The sequence below is a fragment of the Cryptomeria japonica genome, unplaced genomic scaffold, assembly GCF_030272615.1.
Source record: "Cryptomeria japonica unplaced genomic scaffold, Sugi_1.0 HiC_scaffold_197, whole genome shotgun sequence".
Lineage (NCBI taxonomy): Eukaryota > Viridiplantae > Streptophyta > Pinopsida > Cupressales > Cupressaceae > Cryptomeria > Cryptomeria japonica.
Genome location: NW_026729019.1, coordinates 20,001 through 35,851, shown reverse-complemented (window position 1 = coordinate 35,851; position 15,851 = coordinate 20,001). Strand labels below are relative to the sequence as shown.

Sequence of the window (15,851 nt, the reverse complement as noted above, 5' to 3'; positions counted from 1 at the left end):
CAAGGTGGGCAGCGAGGTGCGCACCTTTGATGCGATGCCTTCACTAATTTCCATAAAAGGCAAAAAAAAAACGAGATTTTAAAATTTCCGTTTTGAAAGATAGTGAGAAAAAGGGAATGCTGGTGCCATCTTGAGCCCGCCCTGGTGCGCAGCCCAGCCAAGGTGTGCGCACCAAGGTGCCCACCCTGGCGAAGGTGCGCGCCCGGGCAATTAATCCAACTTCCAACTTCGCGCGCGCCAGGGTGGGAGCGCACCCAACAACCGGGCCTGGGAAGAGCCAATGCGAGAAACCCCACCAAACGCTCTGACAAAAAAAGAGGGGGCGCTCCAGTAACCCCGCTTCGGAGCGCACCCTGGGCAAACCCAGCCAAGGTGCCCACCCCGGCCAAGGTGCAGGCGAGGTGCGCACCCGGGGCAAACCGGGCTCCGACAACGTGCACGCCGCACCTTGGAGCACACTTCGTAGCGCTCCCGGGTGCGCACCTCAGAGCACACCAAGGTGGGCAGCGAGGTGCGCACCTTTGATGCGCTGCCTTCGCTAATTTCCAGAAAAGGCAAAAAAAAAAGGAGATTTTAAAATTTCCGTTTTGAAAGATAGTGAAAAAAACGGAACGCGCGTGCCATCTTGAGCCCGCCCTGGTGCGCAGCCCAGGTAAGGTGCCCACCCTGGCAAAGGTGCGCACCCGGGCAATTAACCCTACTTCCGACTTCGTGCGCGCCAGGGTGGCAACCGGGCCTCGGAAGAGCCAATGCGAGAAACCCCACCAAACGCTCCGACAAAAAAAGAGGCGGCGCTCCAATAACCCCGCTTCGGAGCGCAGCCGGGGCAAACCCAGCCAAGGTGCCCACCCCGACGAAGGTGCACGCGAGGTGCGCACCCGGGGCAAACCGGGCTCCGACAACGTGCACGCAGCACCTTGGAGCACACTTCGAAGCACTCCCGGGTGCCCACCGGCGTTGCGCACCGTGGTGGGCAGCGAGGTGCGCACCTTTGATGCGCTGCCTTCACTAATTTCCAGAAAAAGGCAAAAAAAAATGAGATTTTAAAATTTCCGTTTTGAAAGATAGTGAAAAAAAAGGAACGCGGGTGCCATCTTGAGCCCGCCCTGGTGCGCAGCCCAGGCAAGGCATGCGCACCAAGGTGCCCACCCGAGGTGCACACCCGGGGCAAACCGGGCTCCGACTTCGTGCAGGCCGCACCTTGGAGCACACTTCGGAGCGCTCCTTGGTGCGCACCATGGTGCCCACCAGGGCGCGCAACCCAGCCAAGGTCTGCACACCAAGGTGCCCACCCCGGCGAAGGTGCACGCGAGGTGCGCACCCGGGGCAAACCGGGCTCCGACTTCGTGCACGCCATGGTGCCCACCGCGGCGAAGGTGCACGCGAGGTGCGCACCCGGGGCAAACCGGGCTCCGACTTCGTGCACGCCGCACCTTGGAGCACACTTCGGAGCGCTCCTTGGTGCGCACCATGGTGCCCACCAGGGCGCGCAACCCAGCCAAGGTGTGCGCACCAAGGTGCACGCGAGGTGCGCACCCGGGGCAAACCGGGGTCCGACTTCGTGCACGCCGCACCTTGGAGCACACATCGGAGCGCTCCCAGGTTCGCACCAGCGTTGCGCACCTTTGATGCGCTGCCTTCACTAATTTCCAGAAAAGGCAAAAAAAAACGAGATTTTAAAATTTCCGTTCTGAAAGATAGTGAAAAAAACGGAACGCGGGTGCCATCTTGAGCCCTTCCTGGTGCGCAGCCCAGGCAAGTTGTGCGCACCAAGGTGCCCACCCTGGCGGAGGTGCGCGCCCGGGGCAATCCGGGCTCCGACTTCGTGCACTGCATGGTGCCCACCAAGGCGCGCAACCCAGCCAAGGTGCCCACCGCAGCGAAGGTGCACGCGAGGTGCGCACCCGAGGTGCACACCCGGGGCAAACCGGGCTCCGACTTCGTGCACGCCGCACCTTGGAGCACACTTCAGAGCGCTCCTTGGTGCGCACCAGGGCGCGCAACCCAGCCGAGGTGCCCACCCCGGCGAAGGTGCACGCGAGGTGCGCACCCGGGGCAAACCGGGCTCCGACTTCGTGCACGCCATGGTGCCCACCGCGGCGAAGGTGCGCACCCGGGGCAAACCGGGCTCCGACTTCGTGCACGCCGCACCTTGGAGCACACTTCGGAGCGCTCCTTGGTGCGCACCATGGTGCCCACCAGGCCGCGCAACCCAGCCAAGGTGTGCGCACCAAGGTGCACGCGAGGTGCGCACCCGGGGCAAACCGGGGTCCGACTTCGTGCACGCCGCACCTTGGAGCACACATCGGGGCGCTCCCGGGTTCGCACCGGCGTTGCGCACCGTGGTGGGCACCTCGGAGCACACCAAGGTGGGCAGCGAGGTGCGCACCTTTGATGCGATGCCTTCACTAATTTCCATAAAAGGCAAAAAAAAAACGAGATTTTAAAATTTCCGTTTTGAAAGATAGTGAGAAAAAGGGAATGCTGGTGCCATCTTGAGCCCGCCCTGGTGCGCAGCCCAGCCAAGGTTTGCGCACCAAGGTGCCCACCCTGGCGAAGGTGCGCGCCCGGGCAATTAACCCAACTTCCAACTTCGCGCGCGCCAGGGTGGGAGCGCACCCAACAACCGGGCCTGGGAAGAGCCAATGCGAGAAACCCCACCAAACTCTCTGACAAAAAAAGAGGGGGCGCTCCAGTAACCCCGCTTCGGAGCGCACCCTGGGCAAACCCAGCCAAGGTGCCCACCCCGGCCAAGGTGCAGGCGAGGTGCGCACCCGGGGCAAACCGGGCTCCGACAACGTGCACGCCGCACCTTGGAGCACACTTCGTAGCGCTCCCGGGTGCGCACCTCAGAGCACACCAAGGTGGGCAGCGAGGTGCGCACCTTTGATGCGCTGCCTTCACTAATTTCCAGAAAAGGCAAAAAAAAAAGGAGATTTTAAAATTTCCGTTTTGAAAGATAGTGAAAAAAACGGAACGCGCGTGCCATCTTGAGCCCGCCCTGGTGCGCAGCCCAGGTAAGGTGCCACCCTGGCAAAGGTGCGCACCCGGGCAATTAACCCTACTTCCGACTTCGTGCGCGCCAGGGTGGCAACCGGGCCTCGGAAGAGCCAATGCGAGAAACCCCACCAAACGCTCCGACAAAAAAAGAGGCGGCGCTCCAATAACCCCGCTTCGGAGCGCAGCCGGGGCAAACCAAGCCAAGGTGCCCACCCCGACGAAGGTGCACGCGAGGTGCGCACCCGGGGCAAACCGGGCTCCGACAACGTGCACGCAGCACCTTGGAGCACACTTCGAAGCACTCCCGGGTGCCCACCGGCGTTGCGCACCGTGGTGGGCAGCGAGGTGCGCACCTTTGATGCGCTGCCTTCACTAATTTCCAGAAAAAGGCAAAAAAAAATGAGATTTTAAAATTTCCGTTTTGAAAGATAGTGAAAAAAAAGGAACGCGGGTGCCATCTTGAGCCCGCCCTGGTGCGCAGCCCAGGCAAGGCATGCGCACCAAGGTGCCCACCCGAGGTGCACACCCGGGGCAAACCGGGCTCCGACTTCGTGCAGGCCGCACCTTGGAGCACACTTCGGAGCGCTCCTTGGTGCGCACCATGGTGCCCACCAGGGCGCACCCGAGGCAAACCGGGCTCCGACTTCGTGCACGCCGCACCTTGGAGCACACATCGGAGCGCTCCCAGGTTCGCACCAGCGTTGCGCACCTTTGATGCGCTGCCTTCACTAATTTCCAGAAAAGGCAAAAAAAAACGATATTTTAAAATTTCCGTTCTGAAAGATAGTGAAAAAAACGGAACGCGGGTGCCATCTTGAGCCCTTCCTGATGCGCAGCCCAGGCAAGTTGTGCGCACCAAGGTGCCCACCCTGGCGGAGGTGCGCGCCCGGGGCAAACCGGGCTCCGACTTCGTGCACTGCATGGTGCCCACCAAGGCGCGCAACCCAGCCAAGGTGCCCACCGCAGCGAAGGTGCACGCGAGGTGCGCACCCGAGGTGCACACCCGGGGCAAACCGGGCTCCGACTTCGTGCACGCCGCACCTTGGAGCACACTTCAGAGCGCTCCTTGGTACGCACCAGGGCGCGCAACCCAGCCAAGGTGCTCACCCCGGCGAAGGTGCACGCGAGGTGCGCACCCGGGGCAAACCGGGCTCGGACTTCGTGCACGCCGCACCTTGGAGCACACATCGGAGCGCTCCCGGGTTCGCACCAGCATTGCGCACCTTTGATGCGCTGCCTTCACTAATTTCCAGAAAAGGCAAAAAAAAGAAAAAAATGAGATTTTAAAATTTCCGTTTTGAAAGATAGTGAAAAAAACGGAACGCGGGTGCCATCTTGAGCCCGCCCTGGTGTGCAGCCCAGGCAAGTTGTGCGCACCAAGGCACCCACCCTGGCCAAGGTGGGTCACGGGGTGGGTCCTAGGGTGGGTAACGGGGTGGGTACTAAGGTGCGTGCCAAGGTGGGTCATAGGGTGGGTGCCAAGGTGGGCACCAGGGTGGGTGTGCACCAACCCTAGCCAGGGTAGGTCACGGGGTGGTTGTCGGGGTGGGCGTCAAGGAGCCAAGGTGGGTGGCAAGTAGCCAAGTTGCGTGCCAAGGTGGGTGTCGGGGTGGGTGCCAAGGATCCAAGGTGGGTGCCAAGGAACCAAGGTGGGTGTCTGGGTGGGTGCCGAGGTGGGAGCCAGGGTGGGTCCCAAGGTGAGTGCAAAGGTGGGTGCCAGGGTCAAGGTGAGTGCCAATGTGGGTTCCAAGGTGCCAGGGTCAGGGTGAGTGCCAATGTGGGTTCAAAGGTGCTAAGTTGGGTGCGAGGTTGGGTGCGAGGGTGGGTGGGTGCCAAGGTGTGCTAGGTGGAAGCCCGGGTGGGTCGGCATCCCATGGGTGTCGAGTTGGGTGCCTGATGGGTGCTTCTTGTCAAGTTTTAGTCGTCGGGACTCATTTCGAGCCTTAGAGGTCGTTTCTTGTCCGGTTGCCCTGTCTTCGACCTGGGAACCCAATTTTGGTCCTCGGGTCCCATTTTTTTTTGTCTCGCATCCCACTTTTGGCCTGTGGCCTTTTCGGGGTCGATTCTCGTTTTGGGCATCAGAGCATGTTTCTTCTCCTAAAACCCAATATTTGTTTATTAAGTCTCGGAACACATTTTTGTTCTCGTGGACCCATCATGGGTCTTGGAACGCATTTGTGGTCCTTGGGTCCCATTTTGCATCCCGAAACTTGTGTTTTGGTGCTTGATCCCTATTTTGGGTGCCCACCTTGCACCAAGTGCGCACCCGGGGCAAACCGAGCGCCTTGGTGCACCGGGGCAAGATCGAGCGTGCACCCGAGGCGCCCCGAACATGCACCAAGGTGCACTCGGCCCACATGTGAGCGCAGGTCGTTGCGCCCGAGGTGGTGTGTGGGCACCGCGTTGCAGACGGGACACTGCACGCACACGACGCCCCCTACAGGTGCACGCACGTAGGCCGGGCCGGGTGCACACCCGACGCCCTAGCAAGGTGCGCGCACCCGGGCAGGGCTCACACTTGGCGAACGGGGCGCACTTCGCGAGGGAGGGTGTGCACCTCGACGGGGGTGGGTGGCCGGGGTGGATTCGCACGTGGGTCGCGGTTTGCTAAGTACACACTGCGACAAGCTCATAACGGGTGCGATCATACCAGCGTTAGTGCACCGGATCCCATCAGAACTCCGCAGTTAAGCGCGCTTGGGCCGGAGTAGTACTGGGATGGGTGACCTCCCGGGAAGTCCCGGTGTTGCACCCTTTTTTAGTTTTTCGCCGGGCATCGCAATGCTATTTGAATAAACCTTTTGCCCGTTTGCGTTCTCGTCGGGGCCGGGCCGGGCCGGGGTGCGCTGCCCGCACTACCGCGCGCGCGGGGGCGACACCGAGCGCGCACCCGAGGCGCCCCGAGCACACAGGCCACGGTGCAACCCGGGCGTTGTGCGCGCACCCCGGTGCGCCCGAGGTGCTGCGCGCGCACCCAGGTGAAATCGGTGTGCACCTCGGCCAGTGCGCGCTCGGTCGAGTCGCGCACGTTGGCCAAGGTGCACGGTGATGTTTCTTACTCTAAGGTTCCGCACCAGACGCCCGGGACAGGTGAGCGAAGCTGGGCGGGGCCGGGTGCGCGGCCGGGGCAGGTGCACGCAGCTGGAGAGAGCTTTGGAGCACACTTCGGAGCGCACCAATGATGCGCTCCATTCAAAAGTTTCCTGAAAAGGCAAAAAAAGTTGAGATTATAGAATTTCCCACTTGAGAGATTGTAAAAAAAAAAAATTTAAAATGAAGGAAACGCGGGTGCCAAGGTGTGCGCAGCCCAGCCAAGGTGTGCGCACCAAGGCGCCCACCCTGGCGAAGGTGCACGCAAGGTGCGCACCCGAGGCAAACCGGACAATTAACCCAACTTTCGACTTCGCGCGCACCTTGGAGCGCACTTCGGAGCGCTCCTTGGTGCGCACCAATCTTGGGCACCTCGGAGTGCACCATGGCGCCCACCAAGGTGCGCACCCGGGGCAAACCGAGCTCCGACTTCGTGCGCACCTTGGAGCGCACGAAAGGTGCGCACCATGGCGCCCACCAAGGTGCGCAGCCCAGCCAAGGCGTGCGCATCAAGGTGCGCACCCTGGCGAAGGTGCGCACCCGGGGCAAACCGAGCTCCGACTTCGTGCGCACCTTGGAGCGCACAAAAGGTGCGCAACCCAGCCAAGGTGTGCGCACCCCGGTCAAACCGAGCTCCGAATCGTGCGCACCAGAGGTGCACGCCATCGTGCGCACCTTGGAGCACACTTCGGAGCCCTCCTTGGTGCGCGCCGATGTTGCGCACCTCGGAGCGCACCCGGGGAAAACAATGCAATTAACCCGACTTTCGACTTCGTGGGCACCTCGGAGCGCTCTCGGGTTCGCACCTCGGAGCACACCGAGGTGCGCACCTTTGATGCGCTGCCTTCACCAATTTCCAGAAAAGGCAAGAAAACATTGAGAAGGTGTGCGCACCGAGGTGCCCACCCTGGCGAAGGTGCACGCGAGGTGCGCACCCGGGGCAAACCGGGCTCCGACTTCGTGCACGCCGCACCTTGGAGCACACTTCGGAGCGCTCCTTGGTGCGCACCAGGGCGCGCAACCCAGCCGAGGTGCCCACCCCGGCGAAGGTGCACGCGAGGTGCGCACCCGGGGCAAACCGGGCTCCGACTTCGTGCACGCCATGGTGCCCACCGCGGCGAAGGTGCACGCGAGGTGCGCACCCGGGGCAAACCGGGCTCCGACTTCGTGCACGCCGCACCTTGGAGCACACTTCGGAGCGCTCCTTGGTGCGCACCATGGTGCCCACCAGGGCGCGCAACCCCGCCGAAGGTGCACGCGAGGTGCGCACCCGGGGCAAACCGGGCTCCGACTTCGTGCACGCCGCACCTTGGAGCACACTTCGGAGCGCTCCTTGGTGCGCACCATGGTGCCCACCAGGGCGCGCAACCCCGCCGAAGGTGCACGCGAGGTGCGCACCCGGGGCAAACCGGGCTCCGACTTCGTGCACGCCGCACCTTGGAGCACACTTCGGAGCGCTCCTTGGTGCGCACCAGGGCGCGCAACCCAGCCGAGGTGCCCACCCCGGCGAAGGTGCACGCGAGGTGCGTACCCGGGGCAAACCGGGCTCCGACTTCGTGCACGCCGCACCTTGGAGCACACTTCGGAGCGCTCCTTGGTGCGCACCATGGTGCCCACCAGGCCGCGCAACCCAGCCAAGGTGTGCGCACCAAGGTGCACGCGAGGTGCGCACCCGGGGCAAACCGGGGTCCGACTTCGTGCATGCCGCACCTTGGAGCACACATCGGGGCGCTCCCGGGTTCGCACCGGCGTTGCGCACCGTGGTGGGCACCTCGGAGCACACCAAGGTGGGCAGCGAGGTGCGCACCTTTGATGCGATGCCTTCACTAATTTCCATAAAAGGCAAAAAAAAAACGAGATTTTAAAATTTCCGTTTTGAAAGATAGTGAGAAAAAGGGAATGCTGGTGCCATCTTGAGCCCGCCCTGGTGCGCAGCCCAGCCAAGGTGTGCGCACCAAGGTGCCCACCCTGGCGAAGGTGCGCGCCCGGGCAATTAACCCAACTTCCAACTTCGCGCGCGCCAGGGTGGGAGCGCACCCAACAACCGGGCCTGGGAAGAGCCAATGCGAGAAACCCCACCAAACGCTCTGACAAAAAAAGAGGGGGCGCTCCAGTAACCCCGCTTCGGAGCGCACCCTGGGCAAACCCAGCCAAGGTGCCCACCCCGGCCAAGGTGCAGGCGAGGTGCGCACCCGGGGCAAACCGGGCTCCGACAACGTGCACGCCGCACCTTGGAGCACACTTCGTAGCGCTCCCGGGTGCGCACCTCAGAGCACACCAAGGTGGGCAGCGAGGTGCGCACCTTTGATGCGCTGCCTTCGCTAATTTCCAGAAAAGGCAAAAAAAAAAGGAGATTTTAAAATTTCCGTTTTGAAAGATAGTGAAAAAAACGGAACGCGCGTGCCATCTTGAGCCCGCCCTGGTGCGCAGCCCAGGTAAGGTGCCCACCCTGGCAAAGGTGCGCACCCGGGCAATTAACCCTACTTCCGACTTCGTGCGCGCCAGGGTGGCAACCGGGCCTCGGAAGAGCCAATGCGAGAAACCCCACCAAACGCTCCGACAAAAAAAGAGGCGGCGCTCCAATAACCCCGCTTCGGAGCGCAGCCGGGGCAAACCCAGCCAAGGTGCCCACCCCGACGAAGGTGCACGCGAGGTGCGCACCCGGGGCAAACCGGGCTCCGACAACGTGCACGCAGCACCTTGGAGCACACTTCGAAGCACTCCCGGGTGCCCACCGGCGTTGCGCACCGTGGTGGGCAGCGAGGTGCGCACCTTTGATGCGCTGCCTTCACTAATTTCCAGAAAAAGGCAAAAAAAAATGAGATTTTAAAATTTCCGTTTTGAAAGATAGTGAAAAAAAAGGAACGCGGGTGCCATCTTGAGCCCGCCCTGGTGCGCAGCCCAGGCAAGGCATGCGCACCAAGGTGCCCACCCGAGGTGCACACCCGGGGCAAACCGGGCTCCGACTTCGTGCAGGCCGCACCTTGGAGCACACTTCGGAGCGCTCCTTGGTGCGCACCATGGTGCCCACCAGGGCGCGCAACCCAGCCAAGGTCTGCACACCAAGGTGCCCACCCCGGCGAAGGTGCACGCGAGGTGCGCACCCGGGGCAAACCGGGCTCCGACTTCGTGCACGCCATGGTGCCCACCGCGGCGAAGGTGCACGCGAGGTGCGCACCCGGGGCAAACCGGGCTCCGACTTCGTGCACGCCGCACCTTGGAGCACACTTCGGAGCGCTCCTTGGTGCGCACCATGGTGCCCACCAGGGCGCGCAACCCAGCCAAGGTGTGCGCACCAAGGTGCACGCGAGGTGCGCACCCGGGGCAAACCGGGGTCCGACTTCGTGCACGCCGCACCTTGGAGCACACATCGGAGCGCTCCCAGGTTCGCACCAGCGTTGCGCACCTTTGATGCGCTGCCTTCACTAATTTCCAGAAAAGGCAAAAAAAAACGAGATTTTAAAATTTCCGTTCTGAAAGATAGTGAAAAAAACGGAACGCGGGTGCCATCTTGAGCCCTTCCTGGTGCGCAGCCCAGGCAAGTTGTGCGCACCAAGGTGCCCACCCTGGCGGAGGTGCGCGCCCGGGGCAATCCGGGCTCCGACTTCGTGCACTGCATGGTGCCCACCAAGGCGCGCAACCCAGCCAAGGTGCCCACCGCAGCGAAGGTGCACGCGAGGTGCGCACCCGAGGTGCACACCCGGGGCAAACCGGGCTCCGACTTCGTGCACGCCGCACCTTGGAGCACACTTCAGAGCGCTCCTTGGTGCGCACCAGGGCGCGCAACCCAGCCGAGGTGCCCACCCCGGCGAAGGTGCACGCGAGGTGCGCACCCGGGGCAAACCGGGCTCCGACTTCGTGCACGCCATGGTGCCCACCGCGGCGAAGGTGCGCACCCGGGGCAAACCGGGCTCCGACTTCGTGCACGCCGCACCTTGGAGCACACTTCGGAGCGCTCCTTGGTGCGCACCATGGTGCCCACCAGGCCGCGCAACCCAGCCAAGGTGTGCGCACCAAGGTGCACGCGAGGTGCGCACCCGGGGCAAACCGGGGTCCGACTTCGTGCACGCCGCACCTTGGAGCACACATCGGGGCGCTCCCGGGTTCGCACCGGCGTTGCGCACCGTGGTGGGCACCTCGGAGCACACCAAGGTGGGCAGCGAGGTGCGCACCTTTGATGCGATGCCTTCACTAATTTCCATAAAAGGCAAAAAAAAAACGAGATTTTAAAATTTCCGTTTTGAAAGATAGTGAGAAAAAGGGAATGCTGGTGCCATCTTGAGCCCGCCCTGGTGCGCAGCCCAGCCAAGGTTTGCGCACCAAGGTGCCCACCCTGGCGAAGGTGCGCGCCCGGGCAATTAACCCAACTTCCAACTTCGCGCGCGCCAGGGTGGGAGCGCACCCAACAACCGGGCCTGGGAAGAGCCAATGCGAGAAACCCCACCAAACTCTCTGACAAAAAAAGAGGGGGCGCTCCAGTAACCCCGCTTCGGAGCGCACCCTGGGCAAACCCAGCCAAGGTGCCCACCCCGGCCAAGGTGCAGGCGAGGTGCGCACCCGGGGCAAACCGGGCTCCGACAACGTGCACGCCGCACCTTGGAGCACACTTCGTAGCGCTCCCGGGTGCGCACCTCAGAGCACACCAAGGTGGGCAGCGAGGTGCGCACCTTTGATGCGCTGCCTTCACTAATTTCCAGAAAAGGCAAAAAAAAAAGGAGATTTTAAAATTTCCGTTTTGAAAGATAGTGAAAAAAACGGAACGCGCGTGCCATCTTGAGCCCGCCCTGGTGCGCAGCCCAGGTAAGGTGCCACCCTGGCAAAGGTGCGCACCCGGGCAATTAACCCTACTTCCGACTTCGTGCGCGCCAGGGTGGCAACCGGGCCTCGGAAGAGCCAATGCGAGAAACCCCACCAAACGCTCCGACAAAAAAAGAGGCGGCGCTCCAATAACCCCGCTTCGGAGCGCAGCCGGGGCAAACCAAGCCAAGGTGCCCACCCCGACGAAGGTGCACGCGAGGTGCGCACCCGGGGCAAACCGGGCTCCGACAACGTGCACGCAGCACCTTGGAGCACACTTCGAAGCACTCCCGGGTGCCCACCGGCGTTGCGCACCGTGGTGGGCAGCGAGGTGCGCACCTTTGATGCGCTGCCTTCACTAATTTCCAGAAAAAGGCAAAAAAAAATGAGATTTTAAAATTTCCGTTTTGAAAGATAGTGAAAAAAAAGGAACGCGGGTGCCATCTTGAGCCCGCCCTGGTGCGCAGCCCAGGCAAGGCATGCGCACCAAGGTGCCCACCCGAGGTGCACACCCGGGGCAAACCGGGCTCCGACTTCGTGCAGGCCGCACCTTGGAGCACACTTCGGAGCGCTCCTTGGTGCGCACCATGGTGCCCACCAGGGCGCACCCGAGGCAAACCGGGCTCCGACTTCGTGCACGCCGCACCTTGGAGCACACATCGGAGCGCTCCCAGGTTCGCACCAGCGTTGCGCACCTTTGATGCGCTGCCTTCACTAATTTCCAGAAAAGGCAAAAAAAAACGATATTTTAAAATTTCCGTTCTGAAAGATAGTGAAAAAAACGGAACGCGGGTGCCATCTTGAGCCCTTCCTGATGCGCAGCCCAGGCAAGTTGTGCGCACCAAGGTGCCCACCCTGGCGGAGGTGCGCGCCCGGGGCAAACCGGGCTCCGACTTCGTGCACTGCATGGTGCCCACCAAGGCGCGCAACCCAGCCAAGGTGCCCACCGCAGCGAAGGTGCACGCGAGGTGCGCACCCGAGGTGCACACCCGGGGCAAACCGGGCTCCGACTTCGTGCACGCCGCACCTTGGAGCACACTTCAGAGCGCTCCTTGGTACGCACCAGGGCGCGCAACCCAGCCAAGGTGCTCACCCCGGCGAAGGTGCACGCGAGGTGCGCACCCGGGGCAAACCGGGCTCGGACTTCGTGCACGCCGCACCTTGGAGCACACATCGGAGCGCTCCCGGGTTCGCACCAGCATTGCGCACCTTTGATGCGCTGCCTTCACTAATTTCCAGAAAAGGCAAAAAAAAGAAAAAAATGAGATTTTAAAATTTCCGTTTTGAAAGATAGTGAAAAAAACGGAACGCGGGTGCCATCTTGAGCCCGCCCTGGTGTGCAGCCCAGGCAAGTTGTGCGCACCAAGGCACCCACCCTGGCCAAGGTGGGTCACGGGGTGGGTCCTAGGGTGGGTAACGGGGTGGGTACTAAGGTGCGTGCCAAGGTGGGTCATAGGGTGGGTGCCAAGGTGGGCACCAGGGTGGGTGTGCACCAACCCTAGCCAGGGTAGGTCACGGGGTGGTTGTCGGGGTGGGCGTCAAGGAGCCAAGGTGGGTGGCAAGTAGCCAAGTTGCGTGCCAAGGTGGGTGTCGGGGTGGGTGCCAAGGATCCAAGGTGGGTGCCAAGGAACCAAGGTGGGTGTCTGGGTGGGTGCCGAGGTGGGAGCCAGGGTGGGTCCCAAGGTGAGTGCAAAGGTGGGTGCCAGGGTCAAGGTGAGTGCCAATGTGGGTTCCAAGGTGCCAGGGTCAGGGTGAGTGCCAATGTGGGTTCAAAGGTGCTAAGTTGGGTGCGAGGTTGGGTGCGAGGGTGGGTGGGTGCCAAGGTGTGCTAGGTGGAAGCCCGGGTGGGTCGGCATCCCATGGGTGTCGAGTTGGGTGCCTGATGGGTGCTTCTTGTCAAGTTTTAGTCGTCGGGACTCATTTCGAGCCTTAGAGGTCGTTTCTTGTCCGGTTGCCCTGTCTTCGACCTGGGAACCCAATTTTGGTCCTCGGGTCCCATTTTTTTTTGTCTCGCATCCCACTTTTGGCCTGTGGCCTTTTCGGGGTCGATTCTCGTTTTGGGCATCAGAGCATGTTTCTTCTCCTAAAACCCAATATTTGTTTATTAAGTCTCGGAACACATTTTTGTTCTCGTGGACCCATCATGGGTCTTGGAACGCATTTGTGGTCCTTGGGTCCCATTTTGCATCCCGAAACTTGTGTTTTGGTGCTTGATCCCTATTTTGGGTGCCCACCTTGCACCAAGTGCGCACCCGGGGCAAACCGAGCGCCTTGGTGCACCGGGGCAAGATCGAGCGTGCACCCGAGGCGCCCCGAACATGCACCAAGGTGCACTCGGCCCACATGTGAGCGCAGGTCGTTGCGCCCGAGGTGGTGTGTGGGCACCGCGTTGCAGACGGGACACTGCACGCACACGACGCCCCCTACAGGTGCACGCACGTAGGCCGGGCCGGGTGCACACCCGACGCCCTAGCAAGGTGCGCGCACCCGGGCAGGGCTCACACTTGGCGAACGGGGCGCACTTCGCGAGGGAGGGTGTGCACCTCGACGGGGGTGGGTGGCCGGGGTGGATTCGCACGTGGGTCGCGGTTTGCTAAGTACACACTGCGACAAGCTCATAACGGGTGCGATCATACCAGCGTTAGTGCACCGGATCCCATCAGAACTCCGCAGTTAAGCGCGCTTGGGCCGGAGTAGTACTGGGATGGGTGACCTCCCGGGAAGTCCCGGTGTTGCACCCTTTTTTAGTTTTTCGCCGGGCATCGCAATGCTATTTGAATAAACCTTTTGCCCGTTTGCGTTCTCGTCGGGGCCGGGCCGGGCCGGGGTGCGCTGCCCGCACTACCGCGCGCGCGGGGGCGACACCGAGCGCGCACCCGAGGCGCCCCGAGCACACAGGCCACGGTGCAACCCGGGCGTTGTGCGCGCACCCCGGTGCGCCCGAGGTGCTGCGCGCGCACCCAGGTGAAATCGGTGTGCACCTCGGCCAGTGCGCGCTCGGTCGAGTCGCGCACGTTGGCCAAGGTGCACGGTGATGTTTCTTACTCTAAGGTTCCGCACCAGACGCCCGGGACAGGTGAGCGAAGCTGGGCGGGGCCGGGTGCGCGGCCGGGGCAGGTGCACGCAGCTGGAGAGAGCTTTGGAGCACACTTCGGAGCGCACCAATGATGCGCTCCATTCAAAAGTTTCCTGAAAAGGCAAAAAAAGTTGAGATTATAGAATTTCCCACTTGAGAGATTGTAAAAAAAAAAAATTTAAAATGAAGGAAACGCGGGTGCCAAGGTGTGCGCAGCCCAGCCAAGGTGTGCGCACCAAGGCGCCCACCCTGGCGAAGGTGCACGCAAGGTGCGCACCCGAGGCAAACCGGACAATTAACCCAACTTTCGACTTCGCGCGCACCTTGGAGCGCACTTCGGAGCGCTCCTTGGTGCGCACCAATCTTGGGCACCTCGGAGTGCACCATGGCGCCCACCAAGGTGCGCACCCGGGGCAAACCGAGCTCCGACTTCGTGCGCACCTTGGAGCGCACGAAAGGTGCGCACCATGGCGCCCACCAAGGTGCGCAGCCCAGCCAAGGCGTGCGCATCAAGGTGCGCACCCTGGCGAAGGTGCGCACCCGGGGCAAACCGAGCTCCGACTTCGTGCGCACCTTGGAGCGCACAAAAGGTGCGCAACCCAGCCAAGGTGTGCGCACCCCGGTCAAACCGAGCTCCGAATCGTGCGCACCAGAGGTGCACGCCATCGTGCGCACCTTGGAGCACACTTCGGAGCCCTCCTTGGTGCGCGCCGATGTTGCGCACCTCGGAGCGCACCCGGGGAAAACAATGCAATTAACCCGACTTTCGACTTCGTGGGCACCTCGGAGCGCTCTCGGGTTCGCACCTCGGAGCACACCGAGGTGCGCACCTTTGATGCGCTGCCTTCACCAATTTCCAGAAAAGGCAAGAAAACATTGAGAAGGTGTGCGCACCGAGGTGCCCACCCTGGCGAAGGTGCACGCGAGGTGCGCACCCGGGGCAAACCGGGCTCCGACTTCGTGCACGCCGCACCTTGGAGCACACTTCGGAGCGCTCCTTGGTGCGCACCAGGGCGCGCAACCCAGCCGAGGTGCCCACCCCGGCGAAGGTGCACGCGAGGTGCGCACCCGGGGCAAACCGGGCTCCGACTTCGTGCACGCCATGGTGCCCACCGCGGCGAAGGTGCACGCGAGGTGCGCACCCGGGGCAAACCGGGCTCCGACTTCGTGCACGCCGCACCTTGGAGCACACTTCGGAGCGCTCCTTGGTGCGCACCATGGTGCCCACCAGGGCGCGCAACCCCGCCGAAGGTGCACGCGAGGTGCGCACCCGGGGCAAACCGGGCTCCGACTTCGTGCACGCCGCACCTTGGAGCACACTTCGGAGCGCTCCTTGGTGCGCACCATGGTGCCCACCAGGGCGCGCAACCCCGCCGAAGGTGCACGCGAGGTGCGCACCCGGGGCAAACCGGGCTCCGACTTCGTGCACGCCGCACCTTGGAGCACACTTCGGAGCGCTCCTTGGTGCGCACCAGGGCGCGCAACCCAGCCGAGGTGCCCACCCCGGCGAAGGTGCACGCGAGGTGCGTACCCGGGGCAAACCGGGCTCCGACTTCGTGCACGCCGCACCTTGGAGCACACTTTGGAGCGCTCCTTGGTGCGCACCATGGTGCCCACCAGGCCGCGCAACCCAGCCAAGGTGTGCGCACCAAGGTGCACGCGAGGTGCGCACCCGGGGCAAACCGGGGTCCGACTTCGTGCACGCCGCACCTTGGAGCACACATCGGGGCGCTCCCGGGTTCGCACCGGCGTTGCGCACCGTGGTGGGCACCTCGGAGCACACCAAGGTGGGCAGCGAGGTGCGCACCTTTGATGCGATGCCTTCACTAATTTCCATAAAAGGCAAAAAAAAAACGAGATTTTAAAATTTCCGTTTTGAAAGATAGTG

General features: G+C 62.6%; 2 non-coding genes across 2 annotated transcripts; both read left to right on the top strand.

Annotated features, from left to right (window-relative positions):
* The first annotated feature begins 5,636 nt into the window (after nt 1–5,636).
* Nucleotides 5,637–5,755, top strand: LOC131868181 (5S ribosomal RNA). Its single transcript, XR_009366672.1, has one exon. It is a non-coding gene; the product is annotated as a 5S ribosomal RNA (ribosomal RNA).
* A 7,754-nt stretch (nt 5,756–13,509) lies between these two features.
* LOC131868170 (5S ribosomal RNA) lies at nt 13,510–13,628 on the top strand. The gene has a single exon (XR_009366661.1). It is a non-coding gene; the product is annotated as a 5S ribosomal RNA (ribosomal RNA).
* Nucleotides 13,629–15,851: the final 2,223 nt, after the last annotated feature.